We start from the raw sequence: 9,774 nt of genomic DNA, 5'->3' as shown, positions 1-9,774 counted from the left end.
GTGGCCCCAATAATTCATTAAGTCAAGCTCATGTTGTAGAAAGTTGAATGATGCAGACACGTTTGTTACTGAATACTTTCTATCAGACTTCTGTCTTGACGACTATGTGTATGTAATGTGTAATGTGTCGTTTTAGCTCAGCTGTTGTGTAGCTGCTAGCTCCTCGTAGCCTACAGGTGTCTAAAGTGCAGCCCATAGTTATGTGTTTAACATAACCATGGGCTAAACCTAAACAATTGAAAATGTGGTATTTGGGTGTCGGTGTAATGTTTGGCAGCTACGCCGTGTCTTGTCATTGTACCTAAGTTCTTTGGTTTTGTAGGCAAGACAGAGAGCAAGGGAACAATGTGGGACACTATTGTGTCCATCTTATACCATGCTAGCTGTTGCAAAGATAGGTCAACATGAGCAGCCACACCTTGAGTTCCAACATACAGTATATAAATAATCATAACATATGGCGAGTCGGGTGTCAGAACACACGGAAGCATCTCAGCCAGTCAGGGTTTTCACTGTTAGAGCAGTTGGATGTCAGACATTCCTGTTGTTTCAGGCTGTGGTATGAGCTCATGGAGTAGTCTTGGTAGTGGTGTCGCAGCTGGGTGGTTCAGCCGTCAGGTAACACCAGGAATGTTCCTTCTTTGCGATTTGAATGTCAGGGTACAGTCTGTAAAGGAGGTCCAGCAATCTGAACCGGAAGTGGTTTGGTGACAGGTAACCTTCTTGTGACCTCAGCGAAGCCTTCGACCTTTAAAGAGGAAGCACACAGTTTTTTTGGTACCTCTGCATTCAGAATAGAATGGGTGGCTGATAAAATTGTCCGTTGACACTCATGTCCAGCAGGGGTCCTGTCGGTACTTCCTGCTGCGGCTCCTGATGTGGGCGTCCTCTTACACGCCTTCGTGTTCGTTTGTTGGCACGACGGAACTTTTCCTGTTCGGAAATGTTCGGACAGTTACGACTCCAGTGACCAGGCTGGTCACAGCCGAAACAGTGTCTACCCCAGACCGGTAATTTAAGTAGTCGTTTCCTTGTTGCTCTGTCATTAGCCCTATTTTGCATGGGATAAATAAAATGTCCTGCCATATATTGTTTTTGGCACCTTGTATATCAGGGTTAACTTTGTCCAAAGTGTTTGGCCAAAGGTTCCCTCCCGGAGGTACAGGTGGGAAAGCAAGGTCAACAATGGCTTGCATGTATGCATCGGCAAGAAACTTATATTGTAGTATGTCCAAAGTGTTAATGTCATGTGTCAAAAATGTCTGCCGGAGAAAATGGTCAGACGTGTACAAGGGGTTAATTTTCGGAGGCAGGATTCATCTTAGAGGGGGCGTGTTAATACCTCCTTCTCTTGTCACTGGAGTAGGGGGCGGTGTCCTAGTCAAAGTCTGGGCGGGTCGTTTGAATTGTCTTGCGCAAGCGCGGCAGACAAAAAACCAATCAGTTCATTCTGTCATTAATCATCGTTTCTTTTGCTGCATTTCGTTTTTCCACGTAATCCCCGTTTACTTTTATCATACGCCAAACTCTTAAATTCTCTCCCTGAGTGTTCCATTTTCACCAGCGCACACACACACACACACACGCACACACACACACACTCAGCAGCACACACACACACGAGCACGCGTAAGTACTCCCGCACACACACACACACACACACACACGAGCACGCGTAAGCACTCCCGCACACACACACACACGAGCACGCGTAAGCACTCCCACTCACACACACTCACACTCAGCAGCACACTCTCTGCGTTTCACTTTACCATAAAACTTCCAGTTACTTTTTTAAAATTTTTTATTTTACCAGACGTTTGAGTTCACGACTTTTCGAGTATTGTAAACTCCCTCTTAACCCTTTCAAGGAACGTTCTCTTTTTTTCTTTCTTTTTTTCTTTTTAAACTCTACCTGCTAATTCCATTGTCGACAACCGTCCATTCAAGCGTTCAACAGTAATGATTCATCACATTCCTCCCCCGTTGCCATCACATTTCTGTTTGTCACACTCCAAAGCCATTGTGTCTATATTTTCTTAATTCTAGTGCCCTTATCGCACTGGGATCTTCCAACCCGGGAGTCTTTATTGTACCTTTTACAAATGGCCTCCAGCCTTTTCCGTACGTTTCAGTGCCCTATTATCGTCACTGGGATCTTGCAACCCGTACTCATTAAGGGACGACCAAATTCCCAGGGTAAGCTACACCCAACTATTAGTTCACTCGTCAATGAAACTGCCCGTCACGGTAATCGAGACACAATGGCCTGAGTTGACCACTTATTTTAAATTTTAATGCAATGGCAGGCTCTGCAAAAATGCAATCAATCTATCAAAATCACCAATCTGTGCCTGGGATTACAAAACGGTGTTTGACTTACAGACTTCAGGACAGACTCCTAAAGCAGATGTTATATAATAAGGCTTTGCTCACCTTGTATTGGCCATTTGAGTCTGTCCAGAAGATTGCAAGAAGTCATCAATCAACAGCGTGCCATCCCGGACGAGCCCCCAAATTGTTGCGTTGACCAGCATTCCTCCAATGGGGAATTCAAATTGCTAGTCTCTCCCAGATTCTTTTTATGGCAATATGCTGTTGTTTATATTCAATCACCAGGCAGAAGTTGGTATTTTGTGGTTTATTCTCCAAGCTTAGAGGACAAACCTGAGACCAATCCAGCACACCAGCGTTCCCCAGCCCGGTCCAGATCGGTCTCCCCTCCACCTCCTGTCCCCCCAAGCTCAGCACTGCCCTGTGCTCCTTATCTAAGGAATGTTATGGCAGTCTCAACAGCGCTCTGCCTGTCTACTCAAGGACACTCGAATCCAAGCACTTTGTACCACACGAGACATTAGCTGATGTAAATATGACTATAGGAGTTTTAGAAAGAAGTAACACTTAAATATGGATATGATTCTGATCTGCTTCCATCAATATATATGTGTGTGTATATATACACACATATTTTTTTTCCTTGAGTTTTCCTTTTTTCCTTTGAGTTTTGAGTTTTCCTTGCCCGTATGTGGGCTCTGTACCGAGGATGTCGTTGTGGCTTGTACAGCCCTTTGAGACACTTGTGATTTAGGGCTATATAAATAAACATTGATTGATTGATTGATTGATATATATATGTATGTATATATATATATATATATATATATATATATATATATATATATATATATATATATATATATATATATATATATATACGTATATATATATATATATATATATATATATATATATATATATATATATATATATATATATATATATATATATATATATATATATATATATATATACATATATATGTATGTATACCTGTATATATCAGGGTTTTGTGACTATCTGTCACATCTTGTGTCACGTGTTTGTCATGTTTCCTTTGTTTTGTGTTTATTTCTTGGTCAGCGCTCTTATTTTACTTCCACTTCCTGCATGTCTCGCTGAGCGCTCGTTCCCTCCCCTGTCCCTGATTAGCACCTGGTTGCAGTTGCCAATCAGGCTGCTATTTATGCCTGCCTCGCCCTCCAGTCAGGGCTCGAGGATTGATGTACGGTATTTTACTGACTTTTAGCGGCATGCTGTGTGCATAACTGCTCCTCCTGTGTTGAGTACAATTAAAGACTTGTCTTACCTGTACATTGTTCACCTGTCTCCTGCATCTTGGGGTCACAACTACCGCAGCTATGCGACTCCCTGACAGGTTTCTCCTAAACTGCCAAGATACCTGTGGCGGTAGGGGCGTGGTCACAATGACGGCATCAAGTAATTTGCTATGATGACATGATTTTATTTTAAAAAAGGCTCAAAAATATATATACATACATTTAAAACAAATCTGTTTTCATTCATTAGTATTAACATAAGTTTTTTTTATCGTTTGGCCATATTTTCAATTATTGCTGCTTTTTGTACAAAGTACTTTGTTGAGATTTTTAATGACTTTTTTATTATTAAAACAAATCTAGCATCTTCTTCTGAATATTTCCCTCATGCATGCCTCTGTTTTGAGGGGATCAGTATTAGCTTCATCATCTGCATCCTTGTTTTCAACAAATCCGTGAAGGATATGTACCTCGAGGAGGTCCTTGAAGATTGGGGGCATTCCCTAGAGTTCATCGTCCATCATATCCGCCCAGCTCTTAGTAGCTCGTAGAGGATGTGCGGCTGCTGTGGTTTTAGGGAGGAGCCATTCTGAGCCTACTTTCCAGTAGCTTTACTGGCAGTAATGCACACTTAGGACATGACTGGCATTCCGGCAGCGATGTCTGGTCATGTTAAGTGCCTACGCAGGCTATGCACACTGGGTGAGGGTCCTTGCCTCATACTTGCCAACCCTCCCGAATTTTCCAGGAGACTCCCGAATTTCAGTGCCTCTCCCGAAAATCTCCCGGGACAACCATTCTCCCGAATTTCCCCCGATTTCCAGCCGGACAACAATATTTGGGGCGTGCCTTAAAGGCACTGCCTTTAGCATCCTCTCTCACCTGAAAAGGAGACTATTATATATGTCTCCTTTATCCATAGGTTTATCTATAATCCATAAAGTAGGCAAGCACAGAGCTATTTCTCAGCGTGTGTTTATTCCAGCCGGCACGTTAATACACTGACACACAACATCTGGATTCCCATCATGCATTGCTTCAAAACTACGGCAAGTAGGAATGTCCAAAAACATAACAGAGACGGAGCATAACGACGAAGAAGAGACAGTCATTGCGACGACGAGTAAGAAGAAGAAGTATGCTTGCAAGTTCCAAAATGAATGGAAACAAGAATTTCAGTTCATCCAGGACAGCTCGAAGGGGAAGGGGTATGCTGCCTGCATACCCCAGACTTCTCCATTAAACACGGTGGCCAAATGGATATACTCACTCATGAACGGTCAGAGAAGCACAAGGTGGCAGCAACGCAGCACCGGTCACAGCCCAGTATTATGGGCCACCTCGCTAAATGGAGACCCGAGGGTGTAACATATGCCGAGACAAAGATGGCTATGCTGATAGCTGCAAGCAACATCCCGTTCTCATTTGCGGATGTTTTCAACAAATCCGTGAAGGATATGTTCCCGGATTCAGAGGTCGCTCGCCAGTACTCAAATGGCAGAACAAAGGCTACTCAAATAGTGAAAGGTAAGTGTTATTTTTTTTTAAGTAAGCAGCAAGTACAGTACAGTTAGTAGAACTGTGTTTCATTACTGTGTACTGTACTATATATATATATATATATATATATATATATATATATATATATATATATATATATATATATATATATATATATATATAAGAAATACTTGAATTTCAGTGACTTTAAGGTTTTACTACTTACGTATAAAATACTACACGGTCTAGCTCTAGCCTATCTTGCCGATTGTATTGTACCATATGTCCCGGCAAGAAATCTGCGTTCAAAGAACTCCGGCTTATTAGTGATTCCCAGAGCCCAAAAAAAAGTCTGCGGGCTATAGAGCGTTTTACATTCGGGCTCCAGTACTCTGGAATGCCCTCCCGGTAACAGTTAGAGATGCTACCTCAGTAGAAGCATTTAAGTCCCATCTTAAAACTCATTTGTATACTCTAGCCTTTAAATAGACCCCCTTTTTAGACCAGTTGATCTGCCGTTTATTTTATTTTCTCCTCTGCCCCCCTCTCCCTTGGGGAGGGGGAGTTACGCAGGTCCGGTGGCCATGGATGAAGTGCTGGCTGTCCAGAGTCGGGACCCGGGGTGGACCGCTAGCCTGTGCATCGGTTGGGAACATCTCTGCGCTGCTGACCCCTCTCCGCTTGGGACGGTTTCCTGCTGGCCCCACTATGGACTGGACTTTCGCTGATATGTTGGATCCACTATGGACTGGACTTTCACAATATTATGTCAGACCCACTCGACATCCATTGCTTTCGGTCTCCCCTAGGGGTGGGGGGGTCCTCTCCAAGGTTTCTCATAGTCATTCACATCGACGTCCCACTGGGGTGAGTTTTTCCTTGCCCGTATGTGGGCTCTGTACCGAGGATGTCGTTGTGGCTTGTGCAGCCCTTTGAGACACTTGTGATTTAGGGCTATATAAATAAACATTGATTGATTGATTGACTTCTAGCTATAAATATACTCCTGCCCCCTTAACCCCGCCCACCTAGACCCCCCCAATCTACCGAATTCGGAGGTCTCAAGGTTGGCAAGTATGCCTTGCCTGAGATGTAAGCCCCTTATGATGCAGGACAAAGGCGGGATGTAGCCTCTTTAGCCTTTGTGTCCGGTCCTTTGGTGGGGACCAAAACCGCAGACAGGACGCCGGAAAATGGGCTTATTGGCTACTGCGGGGTGTTAGCCCGAGTTAGCTTAGCACAAGTGTGTGGAGCATTAACATTGCTCCACACACGTGTCTGGTTAGCAAGCAAATGCTTACTGAACCGACAAGGCCGCCTCGACACGAAACGTTCCGGGTGTAACGTTACGCTTGGCTTGGCTGCACCGATAAATGAATACAAAGTAGCTAAATCATTGGTACTTTAACTTTAACTTTAAAAGGAGAGAGCTCGTCACGACACGGCCGCTGCTTCAAAACTAGTGAACAAAACAATAACACAATAATCGGCTGTCCGTAACTAAAGTAGATAACTGTGTTCTTGTCTTTGAACAATCAAACCGGTACCCACTATTAGCTGGCACCGTGCAGCTCAAAGAGCTTAGTGTAGTTCCCCTGCGGAAAGAAGGCGAGAGAGGGATCAACTGTGTTAGAAGGAGGGGGTCATCTTGACAGATGTTGTGTCATTGGTGCTTATGGGCCTTATGATTTGACGCTATGGCGTTGTTTAAAAGTTAACATGGAACTGATCTACCGGTCTCTCAACGCAATTGACAATATTTTCTTGACGAGACGCTCTGGTTTGGGAGTTTGCTGTTGGATACAAGATGGACGCATAGGTGAAGTGTTGTGTGCCTGGCTATTCCTTCCGTTGAAGACATTGAAGTTACTATGATAACAAGGCATCTGCTGATTACAATGAGCGTTGCCTTGGTGTATCGAAATATTCGGAAGACAAGGTAAGCCGGTAAAGTACCCAACAGATGGCTGTCATGATTGATGTGACGGACAGATCTCAGATCGTGGTCATTTCTGAACTAAATTACAAACTCGGAAACATCTCAGAGAAGCTTTCCGCTCTGCAATGCAAAAATTACGATCGATTTGAAGATCATGAACGAATAAATATAGTAGACATGCGTTGGAATATATCTACTCATCCTAACCCCAGCATCCTAATCTGCATTTTGCCTTTGAATTCATTTGTAGAACTAAAACTCATTAAATAAAAAAGAGAAACATGCTGAAAGTACATAAAGATGGCCGATTTTACTGCAAAATCGACAATCTACTTAAGAAAATTTAAATAATTAATAATGAATGCCATGTGGCCTTCAATGAAAACCAATTTGACATCCCTGCTTTAAACTGAATGCAGATTATTGTTTATTAGTTTTTACGAACGTCATTTCGTTACACGAAGCTAGGAGAAGTGGACGGGCTCTTTTAAACGTATTTACCGAGGAGTATGAAGTATTCAGCCCGACTCGAAACAAGGACCTCAGCTGCTTACTACTCTGACTTTGTTGGATAAATGTGGGGGAAAAAGGAGGCAGCACACGAGTGGAACAAAGGTAAATAACATAAAATATTGCCTATTTACTTTATGACATGTTGTAAAAGGAGTCAGTGACACTCCATTTGTGTAGTTATTAGCTTCAACCTGAGTGAACAGGATGCTAATGCTAAGAAGCTAACACTAAATCTGATGTGTCCGTGTTGTCAGCGTGAGATAAAAGCTGACATTTGTTATTTATATATATTATATATTATTTGTAGATGAAATAGACCACAAAGAACCGCCTGACCCTGATGAATTCCTCATTTACTGAGTGAACAACTTTCTGACTGTTGGACAAAAGCCTGACTTTTTATGAACAATTCAGTACACTTTATTTATTTTTTTTAAATCATATCGTTTTGTATATTTTTGCTTTGTATTTAATTTACTAACTTTTTAGTAAAATAAAGCTGACCTAAAAACCACACACTTCTACAGGGCCTGTTAAGTATTTTTTCCGTTTGACACCCATACAAGTGACCACAAGATGGCGTCATAAACACCCTAATTTCCCAAACGAATATTTAAACGAGTGGCAGTAAATGAAAGTCCATAAATAAAATCCAAAACACTTTCTCTATCAGCCAGACCGAAATATTAGGCACTTAGATGTAGACAAACTTTATTGATCCACAAGGGAAATTGTTCCACACAGTAGCTCAGTTACAAAGAATGGAAAGGATAATGCAGGTATAAGTAGACAAATAATTTGTACCATAGTAGCAATATAAAATATACTATATATGTAATATTTACATATTATATATACAGTATATAATATATACTGATATATTATTATATGTATGTATATATATATATATATATATATATATATATATATATATATATATATATATATATATATTTTTTTTTTTAATGAAATTAAAATAATGAAAAACATTGACATTACCAATATGTTCATTATTGATGTGCGTCATACTGAGAGCTGTTTCTAATATTCTGGTCACTTTGACGTGTTCGAAAGGATTCACAGTATTAATAACGAATACCTCCTCCCACCGCAGCCCCCGTCTGATTAAAGCACGCCTGAATGATTGATGTGAAATAAAGGAAGAATTAGGAATGTTGGTACTAAACTTCAGAGGCCTCGACCTTTTTAGAGGGCGTGGATTTGAACACTGACATTTGAGATGGGGAGTGGCCAAAAAGAAGTAATGAGATCCCGCTGCATGAGAGGAAACACACCGTATGGCCTTTGACTTTGTGTGTGTGTGTGTGTGTGTGTGTGTGTGTGTATCTGTATGTCTTGTCTCCAATAATACATGCTTATAATCATAGTGTATTATCCTGAACTCAGCATTTATTACTTCATAATTACATGGTGTCATCATCTTTTTGGGATGCCGGTATCAACCGATAGTGGCAGAAAAATGAGATATCATATTGACTTGATTTTCCTGCTTATAATGATATTGGATAGAGCCCTTTCTACATGCCGATAGGACCCCATTTTGTGTGATGAAGCGCAAGTAAAACGTCAATTAATTAATGACAGAGTGCTTCATATGAAATTTTACCGCAATCGTAGTTGAAGCCCCTTACTGCTCCGCCACTGATAAAACATGATGGCACTGTAGTGACGAGCATATGAGTGCTGGTCTTGTAAGGCAAGTGTACTGTGTTTCATCTTCGGTTAGTTGAAATTAAGTCTATTAAGATTCCTGTTGGCTGAAGCAGACATATTATCAGGCATTTCACAATAAAACACAACAACAAGCATCATATTAGCTAAGTATTCAACACACCAGTTTGTCTTAAATTACATATCCATACCGTATTTTCCGGACCATAGGGCGCACCGGATTATAAGGCGCACTGCCGATGAGCAGGTCTTTTTTCATACAAAAGGCGCACCGGATCATAAGGCGCATTAAAGGGGTCATATTATGATTTTTTTTTATAAATGTAAAACACTTCCTTGTGGTCTACATAACATGTAATGGTGGTTCTTTTGTCACAATGTTGCATAGATAATGTTTTACAGACCATCTTCAAGTCGCTTTCTGATAGTCGCTTCAGGATGCCCTTGTTTGTGGGCGGTCTTATTTACATGGCTCACCTACAGCAGCGTCTTCTCCATGTCATCTTTGTTGTA

Source organism: Entelurus aequoreus, linkage group LG18, assembly GCF_033978785.1.
Source record: "Entelurus aequoreus isolate RoL-2023_Sb linkage group LG18, RoL_Eaeq_v1.1, whole genome shotgun sequence".
In the NCBI taxonomy this organism is placed as follows: domain Eukaryota; kingdom Metazoa; phylum Chordata; class Actinopteri; order Syngnathiformes; family Syngnathidae; genus Entelurus; species Entelurus aequoreus.
Note: the sequence above shows the minus strand (reverse complement) of the source record.